This window comes from Lonchura striata, chromosome 4 (genome assembly GCF_046129695.1).
Source record: "Lonchura striata isolate bLonStr1 chromosome 4, bLonStr1.mat, whole genome shotgun sequence".
Classification (NCBI taxonomy): Eukaryota; Metazoa; Chordata; class Aves; order Passeriformes; family Estrildidae; genus Lonchura; species Lonchura striata.
Window position 1 is genome coordinate 40,251,734 of NC_134606.1, and position 15,859 is coordinate 40,267,592.

The window sequence follows — 15,859 nt, forward strand, 5'->3', positions numbered from 1 at the left end:
AATATTGTAAACCAAGCCAAATAAAACAAAAGTGCAGTAATTAATGTTTTTCCCATAGAAACAAAACATTCATGACTGAAGATATAAGATTTTTATTAAAAAAAAAAAAAGTCCTGAAAAAAATTAGTTGAAAGTACTTTTTGAAAAAGAACTTTACTATAAACCTGATAACTTGGATTGCTCTGCCTATAATGCCATTTTCATTCTTTCTTAATATTTTCCAGCCAAATTAATTAAGATAAAATATTAGGATCAATAAAGCCTACAGGGGAGTTCATACAGAAGAAATCTGCTCTCAAGAAATATGAATCATGCAGAAATTCCTGACAACATTCCACACCCTTGCAGGACATGAAGACCCCACAGGATGGAAGTAACATATGAAATGAAAATGTATTCTGAAAAATTATAAAGGACAGCACTGCAGCCTGCCCACAAATATTCATACATCCTGTGGAAAAAGGAAGGAAACACAAAACTGAAAACAAGATAGAGCAAAGCAGAAAGGACAAATTCAATTAACCTCTGCCAGAGAAGGCATATTTTCCCTGTTCCTTCATTATCAGTTATATCACTTTCGGTAATATGCATAGGAGATTTTGGTAGGCAAAAGTCAACACCCGCATCTTATTACCTTGTCATCCCGAAAGCAGAAAGCCAACAGTTTACAATAATGGAAGGAATAAAAGCAAACAATATGATGCAGAGTCTTGACCTGTAAAATAATTAAACATTATTCTTCACTTCATATTTAACTCCTGACATATATTTCATATTGCTCTGTCATTAAGCAGAAAAGTGTAACCAGATTTCACTACATCTGGAGTATGGTCAAATGGAAGCAAAGTGTAGATATAAAAACTACATTCTCCAGCCAAAATAAAACAACAAAGTATTACAGATAAATCATCATAATCAGTAGGAGGTTTGTTGCTTGCTATGAGATGAGTAATTACAAAGCCTAACACAGACAGCTACCGGTGTCCTCACTGTCTGAAAATGTGCCAATAGCATAAGACATAACCACGGTCAGAAATATTTTCTCTGCACATTAAATTCATTAAATTAATTGCATGTTATTAGATGTAAAGTCAGTGTATCAATCTATGAAACATGGTCAAAAGACTGAATTCTTTTTGTAGTCAGGTAAGTTTTGGTTTCATGCTGAGGTGTAATAATAGAGATTATAAAATCTTTGAGGTCCAGAAATTACATTTTTTAAGAAAATCAAGCGTCAGGCTTGGAGACTGTTTGAAATTCTCTTATTCAGTTCACTACCCTTTGGATTACATATGGATTACATTTTATGAGATACTGTGTCATAGGACAATGACAAAACAAAACAAACTGACACTATGGAGTCACTGCCAGAGCTGTGACTGGAGGTGAATGCCCCTGCTCTGGAAGTACGTCATCATTTCAGTGCATGGCCCCAGCAGCAGATCACTTTGCCACAGAGTATTTTGTTGATTTAGATACTCATGATATGATACTTATTAGATATTAAATACTAATATATAATTACTCATTATTTAGATACTTTTGATTATTTTAAATACTCATAGAGTTGGCTTGAAGGACAAAACCCCAGCTAGCTTGGAGGATCTCTGCACTGTGCTACCTGGAAGCCTGCTGTTTCCTTAAGATCAGCTACTTGCCAATAATTATTGCTCTCACCATTTCTTGGGAACTTGAGGCTCAGGGCATTTTGAAGAATTCATCCAAGTGTCTCAGAGGTAGGAAATATCTCCATGACCACTAACACAAGTCCTGAATACAAATTAATTTTCTGAAAAGTAGGGAGTGGGTTTCTGAGACACAGCTCTTCACTTCTGAAGACAGCACATCGTACAGTGAACTTGCAGGGCTGTGGCACAAAGAGTTTGCATCCTGGGATTATTTACTCACCTTATTATCATGTAGGCCATGGCAGAAGAAGAAAGGTTAAATTATCTCTGTGTATACTGTGCTAGTGATATGACCACTATTAGAGCATTATAGTCAGCTATGGCCTTCAGATTTTAGGAAGAATATCAATAAATTGGAAAAAAATAATATAAACTCCCATGAACATTCAAAGAATCATAATCTTTGAGTTATAAATAAGTTAATAAGTTAATTCAATGTTTGCAAGGAAACATACAACCTGGATATAAAAGACAAAGAATGAAGATTTTTAAATCTATCTCCTCTGTTTCTCAAATTAAGATATAATAAGATGTGTAAAAGTTGTGGACTAAAGGTTAATAAATTAAATATAGAAAAATTTGCCATCTTTATAACAGAGAGTGAAATTAGACATTGGTGTAACTTAGTAAGCACTGTTTATCACTAAAAGTAAAAGATTCAAAACTTGAGAGTTTTTTTATAGGAGCAATGACTTGAACACCATGCATCTTCCAGTCAGATATCACTCACAGAAGTTCTATAGCTTCTGTGCAAAGGAAGTCAGAACAAGATGGCCATGGTGGTTCTGATATCTCACCTCAAAACTCATGAACTGAAACACCTAAACAGTAATTAAGAAACATTTAAAATTTTGCTGAGATCTCTAGAATGATATACAAATTCATACCACAATACAAAACAATTGTGTAATTTTATGTTACTTTGCCAAAATGCCTTTTAAACTATACACTTATAAAGTAATAGAGGTTTAGTACCTGTGCTTCAGAGTTTTCTATTAGAAATTTCAGTAAAAAGATGCAGAAAACTACAGCAATTCTTGTGTCCTATTTGTCTATATGCAAGAGAAACCAGACAAACTGAAATCAGTCCATTTAATCTTATTTGGATGTAACCTGTGAATGCTCTCTGTGAGAAATGTTCCAATGTTGTTACTTATGGGGGCACCCTGGCTTTGAGAACGTGACTAATATATTTCTTATTTGCCTACAAGAACACTTGTAAAAGGTGATTTCAATATGGTTAGATAAATACATTTTTAGTACTATTATTTTTATTATTATTGTTGTTGTTGTTGTTATTTCAATAGCTGACATCTCTGAAAAAGCTCATTTTGGAGAATTCTTGAATTACTTTCTCAAGCAAAGACATTAAAATGGTCTCTTACATTTCTGAAGACAGTTTTTTTAATGAAAAGTGGCAAAACTCCTTTTTGTGGTATGTAGCTGCAATCAAGGGTTCTTACTCACCATAAAACATATCAAAATAATGGATGGAATTCCCAGTAAAGAAAATTAATTGAAACGAGTCAGGTATAAACATGTATGTTTTTGCAGAGAAAAGTTTTTTTGTAACGGTTCAGTTAATTTATTTCCTCTTTGGAAAACCACACTACAAAATTGCTTTGGAGTCATTTATTTTCCCAGCTCATGCCTTTGAAATAAAACAAAATTCCAATACTTTCAGTGGTAATGTTGCTTCTCTCAACCTGTGCGGGAAAAAAAAATCCATTTTGACTTCCAGCTGGCCTATTAGTTAGTTAATTAGTGCAGCTTATTACAAAATCAATAACAACATGCCTTTGCTGATACTTTTCCCATTTACAAATGTGAATATACAGGGCTTCCAACTACTTCATTATTGAATTTATTTCTTGGAAAGGTTCTTCAGTGAGTAATGCATTAGGCTGGCCTGAAATCTCTCCACATATATAGAACAAACATAAAAGTGAGAATGAGGAAAGACTGCTCGCTAGACTTCTAATTCTACAAAGTCTGTTCAGGTACCAGACTTTTCTTTACTGCATGAAACATCAATAAAATACAGTATTAAAAACCCCCACATGTTTCTACAGCCTTTAATACAATGCTCTCTAACAACAGAAATAAAAAGAGCAACATCATTGTCTCACTCTAACACATGTAATGACAGCAGCAACAATTTTGTGTGCTTCTAAACTCAATAACATTAGATGCAAAGTTATCTCAGGTACTTTAAAACACAAAGGGGAACATTTCTGGTTAGATAAAATCATTTTTAGTACTCAATAACATCAGAGCAATTCTAGGCAAAATAAGTTGCCAACACATAGGACACGCATATTCTAAGTTTAATTTTGTCTCACAGTGTTGAAATATTATTTCTCTTTTTGAGCACTTTGACAGGTTTCCAGACCCTGGCACTCCTTATTCTACTTCTTTAGAGGAAATAGGAGACCTACAACCCATATAAATCTAAGCCAGATTACAAGAGTGATTCCTCAAGTTTTGCTAGGAGCTTAAATTATTCTGGTTGTGTGATGATACTGGGTAGAACTCAGTGATGTTTAGATGGAACTAAACAGCAGGATTTGTAATTTTTCCTATCATTCAACTTAGTTCCAAACATATAAAATACAGAAAGTACAAAACCACAAGCCCTTGGAAAATTCAACTTCCTTCACTTTGGCTCTTTACTAAGCTACAAAGTGTTTCCATACATTGTGGATCTAAATAAGCTTCTTATGTGGCCAATTAACAAGCTTCTCAGATTATTTTTAATGGCTTAGATATATTAGAAAATTATGTTAATATATTGTGATTTCTGACCAATATAGTTATCTATCTAGTGTTGAATGGTTGCTTTCCCTGGTATCTGGAAGCTGTGTGAGTGGTTAGGTGCCTGGATGTTCTATTCAAGTTTTATAAAGGAGCAGGCTACATTCAGCAGTGCTAAATCTGGTTCTCCACTATCCTAACAGCTCATGGCTGACAGTTCAAATGTGGAAACAAAAATTTCTTCTTTATTGAGCAAGAAATATGCTTCTGGCATCTTTCTTCTGCACTTGTCATTCATGAAACTGTACTATGAAAATTTTGAGACCACTACAGCAGCAGTGCTAACACAAGAGTTACAAACATATTGGTATTCAAGGATCTGAAGGGAGGCTTGTTTTTCATGCAAAATAAGTAAGAAAATGCTTTGCAAATATTCCATGGACTGTATGGGATTATGCCAATGCTTTGACTGTGCCTGCCCCTACATTTTACTTGGATGATCTCCCTGTTGCTTTGAAATATGCAAAGTATTTCCGTACAGTTTAATCTGCCTAGACCTGCATTATTTCATCACAGAACTAAGACTGCACACATAATTTCTTTGATAGAACCATCTGGTTATTTTCTGATATTTTCATCATCTCACCAAAATCACTTTAAAATAATAACCACAGTAAACCAATTTTTTTAAGTAGTGGCTTTAAAAAACCCTTGCTCCATAGCCAGGTGGAACAAGCTGAGATATCCCAACCTGAACCTCACAAAATTGATTACAACTTATATTGTACCAACACTCTGATACACTCCTGTATCAGAGCTCTGATACACAGGAGACAACTGGCTATTGAGATGAGACTCCTTGCAAATCAATGTAAAAGGTGTTCCCCAAGCACACGTCATGCTGCACTTTCTCTAATTTCAAACATATTTTTATCTGTAAACCACACAATCCTATGCCCCATAGAGGCCTTTCTGTGTAAAGATCCAGATGAACTAATGGAATAGGAATGACAGACTAGATGTTAGTATAAATATTTTCCTCTCAAAAAAAGATTCAGTCTAAAATCCTCTCTGTACATGGGGCTTGGGAAGTAAACTGATCTACAGAACTGGTTTTGTTCCTGCTCTTTCCTGGAAACTACAAACATCTGACCACCTTCAAGGAACTTATCTCTCTCTTAATAGTGCACAAGTTTTCCCTAATGTTTGAATAATAATACACAATGGTCAAAAACACTAGGCAGGTTATAAAGTTTGTGAGAATACATATAAATAGATAGATAGATAGATGATAGATAGATAGATAGATAGATAGATAGATAGATAGATAGATAGATAGATAGATATTTTTTTTTTCCCTCTGGGTACTCAACAATTTTTTTTCAAATTAAACACTCCACTACCTGTTTGTTCTGCAGTCCCAGCAGGAATGTGAATGTATTTTAAAAAGTAGATTTTTCTGGACCTTATGTGGTATAAGATGAAGTGCTTCCCTCAAGTGCATCATGGAGTCCTGCTCTCTGCACTACAGAACTGGTCTGCTGTCTTCATGCACCACTGTGGGTACAGGTACAACATAACAGAGGTGCAGAAAGGAGAGCTCCATCCAGAGACAGCATAAATTTGTAGTGCTTATGAAAATCAGGTTAGCAGAGACTGAGACAAATACAAGCAGCAAAGCAAGTAAGTTTAACTCTTTCAGGTAACAATGCACAGGAAAAGTCCATGGACAAAGGTGGATCATCAAAACATAAAGTCCAGCTACTTAAGCAGATGACCAAAATGGCTGTCAAAATAATTTCTTTCTGCAGTACTACATGCTGTGCCATAACATGCATTATTAATTTTTCTAGCAGAGTAAGTAAACAATATTTTCCATGCCATGTCACAGATCAAAGACCTAGATACTGTTCCTATTAAAAATGACAACTGTGATAATCATTTTTGTTTACATTTCAATGAGCCAACTACATTATTTTTTTTTTTGTTGGGAGCAAATACTTCAGTATTGGACCATAATACTTTCTCCTCTTTGCTAGAATGTAAATGGAATGATAATTTTCTTCTTCTCACAGAAAATAAGATTAATTTAAAAATCTGTTTATACTGTAAAAGCATTGTAGTATTGTAGTACATGGAACATTTGCAGAGCATTTTCAGTTATTTCCATAAAATCAAATATTTATCTTCAGTCCCTAAGGTTTAAATAAATTTTATGATGACAGTGCTGCTGTTTTGCTGCACCATTTGCTCTTAAAAGTTAATCAAGAAAGAAAGCAAGTTTTGGAGTAATTGAATAAAAACTTCTTAACACAAGAGCAGGCAAGGACAATTGAATTATTTCCACATTTCTTTAAAATCTCCCTCATGCTTAGACAGTTCTGCATGGTGAGTCATTTTGGGATGTAGGTGATTTATTTAAAATGTAGCAAAACAATTTATACAGAGTAACTTGCTTCTTATTAGAGTAGTAAAATCTAATGCCACAAGAATTACAAATCTTAGGGGAATAATGCACAGGGTAACCAGACATCCCCATATAGTTCATGCTTTGCAGTGTTTCCCTCTGCTTGGATCTGTCTCCAGAGTGGCAAGATAAGGTAGGAGAACATTTACCTTTCTTGCTGCACTCCTTTCAGTTTCCTTATGCCTTGTATGAGTATACAGGACCACATGACTTACAATTAATGCCTGAGAATCTCTCACTTTTTTTTCAGTTGTATGATAACAAATGAAAAGTTCAAACAACCATAGCAGAAAACTTGTGTGCTAGGAAATTTTACCACCTCTGAAGTCAACTAAGACACCACCCCACTGATTGACTGATCTCAAGCAGTCAAATGAGAGTCTTACAATTAGCTATTAAAATAATTTTCTGTGGAGGAGGTATATTAGATTTGCTGCAATAAGATCTCTTTAGAGAGTAGCATGCTATGAATTTCAAAGTGCTATCCTGATGACTTATGCTCACAGGGAGTAAAAGATAAGACACATATCAATAGCTTTGATTTATGTAATTCAGGTAAAATGCCACACTTTTAGCAGTTTGGTTTTAAAAAAAAAAAAGTGTATCTAAATACAAATTTCATTCATTTGATGATTTCTATTTCATCTTACCAGTTATTACACACTTGCTGGCACAATGCCCTTTTGCAAGAAATCAATGAAATCAATCAATTAATTCTATTAATTAATCAATTTGATTAATTAATACAATTAATTAATCAAATTAATTCTATTTTAAAAACTCTTCTGTAGATGGCTAATTTTGTTTGTTCTTGCTATCGATAAATGTCTGTGCCAATAAATTCTATAGTTGCATGTGTTTATTATGTGGGCTCATAAGAGACAATCAGAAAGTGACATTAGTGTCTACTTATATGGTAAGGTTTGAATACAGATCTTAATACCTTTTCAGTGTTTCTCAGGTAGTAGTGCATGGCAACCACTGTTAAATCTGTTTCTCAGTACTGACTAGAATTACTTGATTATAGCTGATTAAACATAAGGAACTATCATTTGTGCCACATCATGACTCCTTTCACTATGTTCTGAGATGAAAGAAATTCCTTAAGTGGAGGAAAAAAAAAATCTGTAAAAGCTTACCACAGAGGCAGGCTGGAAGACTACACCAAAGTCTCAGACAATCCCTAGATAGAAAAAGAGAAGAAAAAGAATATGTCTATTTAGCAAGTTCACTTTTTATGTAATATGCCCAGTTCTTACACCCATAACTGTTGAGAAAATTCAGAACTTGAGAGTTGTAACAAAATAAAGGCCAGTCCCTACAAAGAGCATCTCATAGCTGAACGCTCACGTGTAAAGTGTACACACAAAGCTTTTAACTCTTAACTTGGAGTTGCCACAGATTGCCATGGGAACTGAGGTCAGGAGCTGGGAATGTTTTTTAGTGGAGGATCATAGATAAAGCTAACTTTAAACCTGCATGACAAAGAGTCTTCTTTGGTTTGGTTATAGGTTCTACACCCTGTCTAGAAATCTGGAAAATTTCTGAACACTGAATGGATTCTCTCTATAACTGAAACCTTTAAAACCTCTCCTCTCTATTCTCATCCTTTATTTTTTAGCCCTGATGAATGCTGGTCATCAGAAAGCTAAAGGACAGTTTAAGCAGAATATGAACTGGACTGTTAAAACTTTCTGACAATGCTCTTCCAGTATAAATAATGAGGATCGAAAAATATTATAAAATAATTGTGTCTCTGTGCTCAACCACTCTTTGCTAACTGAAGCAGGAATTCTATGCACTTGAATTTAGGAAAATAGTATAATTCCAGGGAATTAATATTTTAACCCCAGGGAGAGCTACATCTCATTCCTAAGCATCATTTTCTAAAGTGCAGCTTGACTTTAGTCATTGGTGATTCAACCATGCACATATACATACATTTAAGGTGCGTAAATTTTTCAAGATTTTTGAGATTGTCCAGGAAACAGAAGGCAATATGAGCTCTAATAAAAGCAGAAACTATCCCAAGGACCTAGTGAAAAAGTGGGGAAATTGAAGTTTCTTGCATTTTCTGCTTCTTGTGCTGAGCTTGATAGAACCAAATGCTTGGAAACTTTTCTTTGGCTTTTATTTCAAGAATGTAGAAATCCAAATAAAGAATTATAGTTTCAACTTCACTCTTTCTCAAAAATTTCTCAATAACAGTTCATTTAAATGAAACATTCCACAAGAATATATTTTTAAAAATCAATATTATGTAAGATTTTCCTTATCAATTGAGTTGATAGCACCCAAATTTCAAGTCTGAAGACATGCATATGGCTGACAAATCTGATAAAGTTAAGAAAGCAGTTCTTTGTCCTGGCAAATCCCTGAAAAGGTATTTTTATACTATATAGCCAATAAATATTAGATACTTCCACTAGTTGGAGGTATCTTCAAATGCAAGTGGAATTAATTCCTTGTAAAAGGAATTTTATGTGAATGTGTAGAAAACTGTGAATTATTTAGTGAAAAGTAATAATCACCTTTCCACCAGGAGATGGATGACAAGAAGCAGTAGTCAATACCCCATTAGCAGGTCCATTATAACTTTGGAATAGGAACATTTTATTTTAAAAAGCCAAAACAAGTGTAAGTGAATTTTAACAGCTGAACTAATGTACATGCTAATCTACAGTTACAAAAGTTAAATAGTCATGCCATCACCATCACTTCTGCTGCACAAAAAAGTTTGTAACTCATTTTAAGACACATTATCAAACTGTTCATTTTGTCTACACACACTTTTATTGTCAATGTTGTGTCAGCATTTCCATAGCAAACACTTCCTTCCAGAAGATTTAATCATGGCTGAAATTCTGCACTGGATCCTTCATTCTGGAAGGTGTTTATAGGGCTGACTTTAGTATAGTTCTGTAGTTCTAATCTACAGAAGTGCAAAAATAATAGTTACTATTTTAAGGAATTGTTTAAGGTTAAAAAATTTCTCTGCAGTTATTTATATGCAAATGTCTATTCAACTCACGTCAAAATTGAGAACAAAATGAAGAAAAATGTTTTCCAAGACTAAAATGTTGAAAATATGTGAATTCTGTCATTTTTTCCTCAAAATTCAGTTAATTACACTGAATATGCTCCTTCATGTCAATTTCTGTTACTTTCCTAGTATCTGGATTTCAACAAATAGAATGAGAAAACTAGAATTCATTTTTGCTGATGCAGCAGTCTAACAGGATTTCACATAATTTTCTGTCAGTTGAAGTACATTATTGATACTACTTACTGATTTTAAATGATTGCCTTTTCTCATTCCTCTTGAAATCAGGAATTCTAGGTCCACAAATTTAGATTTCATGGGGTTTCAGATTTCTTCACCATAACTTAAAAAATGGATCTTAAGAGTTCATGTGAGCATTTTCTGCTCAGGAAAACTGTTGGATGGACAAATGTGCACAAAGAAGTCAGGAGAGCATATTGCACTATGTCCTCTGAGGCAGTCTGTCATGGAAGAATATGTTACCTGAGTTTTTTGAGTCAGTTAAAAAAAAATGCTACACATTCCTACATGTCCAAGAAATGAAAGTCTCTTTTAACTCGTGTGTTAAAAATGTCTTTCATAACAAAATCAAAAAATCCACAAACAAACAAACAAAAATTAAGTTCTGGTGCAGCTCAGTTGTTCAAAATGTAACACTACCAGACCAGAATTTAAAGAAAATATAGAAATCAAGCTGGACTACAGCTGTTTTTAAGCCAAGTTAGATATTGACAAGAGATAAGTTTTCTAAGCCTGTTTTTAAATTTTACATAGCTTTTCTTACTATGTCAAACTTTTCCACATCTAAAGATGATGAATAATAATAGTGCATCAATACTGGCCTATTTGAAGAAAATACTTCAACTTAAACCCTATTATAAAGAGCTTACACTCCTTCCTACTAATCCATAAGACCAGCTGTGTGATGGCTACATATGGTACTACCTTAGGAAGGAAATCTGAAATATTTCAGTAGGGGGTATAGGTCTGTAAAACAACATATGTTAAATGCTCCCTTGCTAGAAAGAATCAAAATACATGCATGCACACAAGCCAGACAGATGGATTTCTAGCAGCTCACAGTCACACAGCTTAAGGGTATTTTTTGTGATTACAGGAACTTAGGCACATCTACCATATTTGCTCCTGTCAGATAACAAAGCACAGTCTGTAGTACACACTTATCTGAGTACATTCTGACTTCATGGTGGATGGAGTCACAGACTTGGGTGCATCCTCCTAAGAAATACTATTTTGAACACTTTAGCAGAAAGTGATTGAGCTGTATGCACTTTAAAGAGATAAGTGATACTGACTGCTGGACATGTTGCTCCTCTTCCACCTGGAAAACAGTGATTGCCCAATTAGGGCTGACTACATCTCTGAAAATGAAAGACATTCAGGAGAAAATGTGGTGGTGTGGAGAGGGTTGACAACAGCAACTTGGCATGTTTGAAAGATCAGGAAATTCATAAAACAAAGACCTATGAATGTAGGATTCTCCTTTGAGAGATGTAAAAATTTCAAAAGCAAAGGACTGTTACACATGAAGATGGAGTAGTAAGAAATAAGCACATGGTGTTCAGTCCCAGAGTCTTACACAAATTTAAAGATAAAATAAGTGGAGTACAAGTATTTAAAAACCTTGATTCTCTGTACTTGCAAAGAAATAAAAGCAATTTTTTAATTCCTTTTTTTTAACCAGAAAACAACTGGGAAAAAATTATGCCATTCAACTGGTCAAACTTCAAGGCTCTAGTAACTACAGTGCAAATCCATTTAGCATAAAAATACATTCTCCTGCCTTCTCTGTGTCTTCTTCTGCATCTTTCCAAGCCAAGACTGAAAACAATGCAACCCTTTTCCTCAGCCTTCCACTGTCTAAACCCAAAGCCTCTTGTGTTTTCTCTAATTCCTGGATACAGAGTACAACCCTTTCCATACCATATTTTCACAGATGTTCTCTGTATCTTAGAGCAATTTAAATGCGTCTGAATTTCACTGTCCATACCAGGAGGCTCCTCTAACAACAAGAACTGTTCCTCACATCCTTGCAGAGCCCAAGTGTCTCTCTAGCTTTGGAATCTCTTACACCACACACTGTTTTTCAGCCCAGTATATCCAGAGCTTTCCTCAAGTCAAAGCCTTGGAAAGGAAAAAAATGGAAGAGAAATATTTTTCAACATGGCTGATAACATTGTCTCCACAAAGGCTTTACCAAAAGTGTTTTTTATGGTGTAAATGTTGTTGGTAAAAGTAGAACACACTTTTTAAGTGGAACCAAAAATTTACTGTTAGCTCAGATAGCATCTGAATTATTCAATCAAAGTACAAGACTTCTCATTCATTTAGATACAGTAAGATCTATAGTCTATTAATAATAATAATTTAAAAAGGTTTTAAAACTGTAATGAAAGAAAAAATGTTATCCACTAAATTTCTCTCATGTTGTAGTCTTCTTACTAATATCCTCTTAAGTCAGAAGATTGGTGACTCCTGGTCTTCCCCAGGCAGAGCTGTCTTGTGACATGTCATGTCACTGTGAGTTTCCAAAATTCATAAATATCCACCAGGAGTAGCGCAGTGCTGTTGATGGGGGTCTTTTCCTCCTCATTCTTGGATTCCCTTGAATCTATTTTTAAATATTTTCTCATTACAGTTTATTTCCTCTCTCTTATGCCACCTGCACTGGTTTTCAGAAGAATTTTGAAAGCTGCAGAATAACCTGACACTGTCTCAGTTGGCACAAAGGGCTGTTGTTTGCTGGACTAGCACACTACCTGGTATGCTAGACCTGTTAATCTACTCCTTTACATGTGTCAGATATCAAGGATGAGGTTAAATTTAAGCAGATAACCAAGAGTCAGCTCTAGAAAATTGCTAAAAGAAGCTAAAATTAGTTCAGACTTAAGTCCTGTCAGGCCAATAAAAAGTCTATCTACTTAAATTAACCATGGAAAAATTTGTATTTACTAGGCTGTGAAAGATAACTGTTAGTTGCCCAGACTCTGGTTTCTACCTTCCCTTCATATGTTCCATTAGACAGAGGACAAGAAAAGATGGGTAGAGAAGGCAGTGGGCATTAACTCCATCTTCAAAACAGCTCCAATACAGAAGGTGTAGACTGTTATCACCATTCTTTGTGCTAGAATGATGTGGTAGTTTCTAAAAGAAAAAAAAAAATAAATCTCCTTTTTCAGGTCTTGTTTTTATGATATTTCAGACACTTCTACTTATTTATTTTCCTTCCTCTTAGAATTTCATAATTAAAAGTCTCTGGACTTAGTTTTAGTTTTGTACTTCAGTGTTATCTACTACAAAGGACTACTTTTCTGATTGTGGCTTTCAAATTATGCATGACTACAATGACTGTTTAGATATCCATTTTTAGTTTTTTAGCATGACTGTAGAAGCTAATAAGTAAATGAAGTGAAATTCAGAAAATTAAGGGATAAGATTATTATTGTATTCCACAGTCTCAAAACAAATCTTCATATTTAAATTTAGTTGTGTCTGAATAAAGTATCATACTGAATAATTAGATGTCTTAAGGAACTTGGGGAAGAGTTCTGAGGCATTACAGACTCCTACTTATTAGAAAATTATCACTGCAAAATATAGTGATGGATGAGTGGTTCTCTGGCTCATTATTTATCACTTGTAGTATTCTTTTTCCAGCTCACCAGATAGAAACTCCCATGCATAAAAGTAACTCATAACTGCAGTTATTGTCATCATCCATTTAAAATCAATGTGGCTTCAGCACTCTTTATGTCTTGGTTACACTAAAGCATTCTAAAAACACACAGATAAGTAATATGAAAGATCACTAAAATTCAGGGTCATGACAGAAGCACATTAGCATTCATGTTCTAAATGGTTTTTGCAGACTAGTATTTAACAGTGTCACTGAAAACAGTGGTGCATTTTGCACAATAGAATAAAACAATAAAATATTTTTGAAGTTGAGGGGGTAGGTGAAATGTTTTTTGAGAAAAGAGATTGTTACAAATCTCACAACATTTTTAGGGTTTTTTGGAAGTGATTGCAGAAAAGTGTTTCTGAGACACCTCAGAAAACTAACATGATGCAGGTCAGTTATGTTTCTTTCTATCTCCTAATATTCTTCTTTCTGTTATCAAGCAGAAACTAAAAATTGATTTCATCAGTTCTGAGACTGAAATGGATGACCTCTAGATACCAGGTAATGATAGTAACATTGTTTCTCATTCTTAGAAAAGTAAGAGCCTTAACAAGAATAGTAACAGGTCTCAAGAAAGGAAATGGCAGCACTGAAACTTATTGGTAAATATTACAGTGCATTTAAAATACAAACTAATGTGACTACACAAAAAGGAACATCTGATGCACTAAATTCAACTTGCAGATGTGGGGAGACTGGGGAGATCTGTTATCATGAGTTCTCCATTGTTTTACTTCAGCTTTTTTCCCCATGGACACCAAAAAGATCCAATAATTTTCTCTGCGCTGCTGTTAGTGTCCGAATATGTCTTCAATTATTTTCACATGAACTGAATGATTTAAAAAGAATTTGACACAGATGAAACATTCTCAAAAAATAATTACACTTCTACAGATTCAAAGAAAATGGAGGTAAAAGATCCTTTGAATACCTGCCCTCAGAGAAAGACTTCAGGATGACTTTTGACCTTCCTTGACTCCAAAGTCAAATTGATGTGAGAGAAATCTATAACAAAACAGACTGACTTGCATTCTAGATTTTAGGGAAATATTTTTCATGGAACGAAGTATTAAAATAATTCTAAATAAATTCTAAATCTCTGCCACTCATTATTGCCCTTCTTATTCTATTCCAAAATAAAAAAAATATATTATTTGGCATACCAATATATCTTCTATAACTATTACTGTAGACCCTGGCACATAAATCAGGTATTTTTTGTACCATGGAACAAGAGTAGGTTGGAGGATTCAAATAAACCTAGGCCTCTTTCCTAGCTTGATTGAAACAACATTTTTCTCTTTTGATTTACATCCATCAGCTTAAAATTAAGGATACTACAGTGAACCATGAAAGGAAAAATGTTGCTATATATAGTTCTCATATTCTTAGTTCCATTCTATTAGTGCAGAATGTACAGATAAGCCTTACATTGCTCTACTAGTTTCATAAGGCACTACTTTACTGTTTTACCTTTCCAGCTGCAGTATGTTGTATTTTACAGTTGTTGTTTAGCTGCACTTAAGTAAATGTGGCATGAATCAGAAACATGGTCTAAAATCAAAACATAATCCAAAATTAGTAGAAGATAGAGCCTATGAGATGACCATTTGAGTTTCATAATGGAAAAAAACATTTTGTCAACAACTACATGCAAGATAAAATTCCCATTTTTTTGTACACAACTATTTTAAACACGTGGAAATTAACAAAATACTCAATAAGAACTGGCATACAGCACACAGCCCAGCTGTTGAGTACAGCTAAGTTATATTTGTTCTATAGTATAAGGTGCCTTTGGTATTCTACAGACAAATTATGTAGGTGATAGACAAAATGAGGCATTAAAGGATAAGTCCAAATCAGGTGTGTCTTCCACAGAGGGAAGCAGATTTATATGGGTTTGGGTTTCAGAGATGTTACTGGAAAAAATAGAAGGCAGAGGTTTATGCAGACACACATAGAAGCAATTTATGTTTGTCTTACCACAGTTTGTTGTGTTAGAATTCCATATCTTTACATGTGCTGCATCAAATAAATCAGCAGGGTGTATGTTCTGGAGAATTAACCAAAACACATGCTGAGAACAGCACTGACATTATGTACAAATCTGTGTAGGGATATCTGCAAGAGAAGGGTCAAGATCAATTCCATTAACCAGAAAGCACCACTGAAATAGATTTTAACCCTTTGGATGTAATTAC

General features: G+C 34.3%; 1 long non-coding RNA gene across 1 annotated transcript; it reads right to left on the bottom strand.

Moving 5' to 3' along the window:
- Positions 1–642: 642 nt before the first annotated feature.
- LOC110473748 (uncharacterized) lies at positions 643–15,189 on the bottom strand. Its single transcript, XR_002465926.2, has 3 exons — positions 15,129–15,189; positions 8,049–8,092; positions 643–715 (listed from the first exon to the last, which is right to left on the bottom strand). It is a non-coding gene; the product is annotated as an uncharacterized LOC110473748 (long non-coding RNA).
- Positions 15,190–15,859: the final 670 nt, after the last annotated feature.